Consider the following 2,106-nt stretch of genomic DNA (forward strand, 5'->3'; position numbering starts at 1 on the left):
TGCATCGCACACTTCAGAGTGTACAAGTCAAGCATTACAGAGCTAGCGACGTACCGATAAATCCCATCCAATCTTGGGTAATTCCATAATATACAAAATACCAGGGCCCAGAAAGAACTAAAACCCACTTCTTCGTGTTACACATAAGATTCAAATGTTCAGTCTAAAAAAAACACTTAATCATTTTGGCTCTCCTCTACGTTCACATGTCGATATACTTATTAAAATATTCCTGTATAATTATGTTTCGTCTTATTATTTCAAGTTAGGTTTACAACCTCAAAACCAGCCATCCAGACAAAACAGGTCATCAGAAAGATCATTTCTTCCCCACCTCCCTAACCCCCATAACTATGAAGCCAATTCTACGACATGACTCCAAACGCCGGATTGTGGTGACAAAGGCGCTATGGGTCCAGTTTCTTCATGATCCTGTTTGGTGGGGCATACTTGGGAGAGCTCAGGTGTGGAACCCAGCGTGGATCCTCCAAACCGAACCGCGTATCGCTGCCTGTGCTGTGAAATGACTTGTACGTCAATAGGTTTTGGCGTCAATCTACCACCACTCAATTCCTCACTTAGTTTCAGCCTGGCATCTACAGTTCTTTTCAAATCTCTTTGCAAGCGACGTCCGAAGTCCCTGAACATGGCTGAAGCTCCAGAGAGGACAGTATTCTTGTAGAGAGGACGTCTGGCATCAATAGGACAATTCTGAATGACTTCATCTACAGCTTCTGAGATAGGCTGAGTCAAGTCTGGATTAGCAAACTCTGGATGAAAAGAAATTTCAGGTCCCAAGAATCTCTCATATCCAACATCAGTGGAAAATTCTTTCTTTGAGATACCATTGATTCCAGTATACTGTTTAATCCACTTTGATCCATCTGTATCATACTTAAATTCTTTTACTAAATCTGGGCAGACATAACTATAGCGCTCCTTTACGGCCTTAGCGGTTTCCAGGGATTGCCCTGGAGGAATTCCTACTTCTCAGTCTCTCAGCAATTGCAGAATAAAATAGGTTATATCTCGTCCTGCGATTGGAATGTGCTTAATACAGCTGCTGATCACATACCCTTCAGCCACAGGGGAGACACGAGTGACACCGTCTCCACTGTCTACTACTGTACCGGTCACCATCCGTTCTCCCACTTGTCTGGAGGTCCAGGAAGCAGCTGAGGCAAGAACAGCCTGGATAGCAATGTACTAGCCTGGAACACTGAGGGACTCAGACATGATTTCAGCAGTATATGCCCTGTTTTCTGGAGTACTCAGTGGAGGTTCAGTCAAAAGAAGATAATGGCCTTCAGGTTCCGCCCTTAAATATTTAAAGATCACTTGCTCCATAAACCTTTCCATCAGGTCCCAACCTTCAGCGATGCCGTGGCGGATTGGCCGCTTTGTTGCATACGTAGGTGGTTCTATTGCTTCATCACCAGTGAAGAAGTCTAGGTCATCCACCCCTTTCATCACCCTCCTTTGAGCTTGATCACCCACTTCTGCTCACTCCTTAGTAGCAATACAGGAAGGGATGATACGCTGTGGTTCCCTGTCTCCGGCACATCCTAGTTCTGTGCACCCCGTGCCACGGTCCACCCCACGGGCCGCCAGCCGTCCCGCCATCTTCCTCCTCGCCTGCGGCTGCCACCGTCTGCCCCGTGCCGGTTGGGGCCAGGGATGGGCGGTGAGAGGGCGAAGCTCCCTGACCAGCCTCAGCCGGGCCGCCCTCTCCGTCACGGGGGGAGCCGGGAAGCCCTTTAAAGCAGTAGCGAGAGAGCAGCAGGCTGGGTCAGCGGCTACCACGTCCTCCTCAAGCCTGGCGGGTGGTCCCCGCGCAGCCCCCCGCGGCCTCCTCCCCCTCCCCTACCCCCTCCCCCTCCCCTCTTCCCTTCCCCTCCCCCTCCTCCCCCTCCCCCTCCCCCGCCCCCTCCCCTCCCCCAACCCCTCCACCTCCCCTCCCCCCTCCCCCTCCCCTCTTCCCCTACCCCTCCCCGTCCTCCCCCTCCCCCTCCCCCTCCTCCTCCTCCCCCTCCCCCCTCCCCGCCCCCTCCCCCTCCCCCTCTCTTCACTCCCGTCCCCGCCCTACAACTTCCTCCCCTCCCCGGG

The 2,106-nt window shown here is 52.4% G+C and overlaps 1 pseudogene; it reads right to left on the reverse strand.

The window, feature by feature from the left end:
- Positions 1–365: 365 nt before the first annotated feature.
- Positions 366–1,388, reverse strand: LOC131762379 (actin-related protein 3 pseudogene; annotated as a pseudogene).
- Positions 1,389–2,106: the final 718 nt, after the last annotated feature.

This window comes from Kogia breviceps, chromosome 9 (assembly GCF_026419965.1).
Source record: "Kogia breviceps isolate mKogBre1 chromosome 9, mKogBre1 haplotype 1, whole genome shotgun sequence".
NCBI classification, from domain to species: Eukaryota; Metazoa; Chordata; class Mammalia; order Artiodactyla; family Physeteridae; genus Kogia; species Kogia breviceps.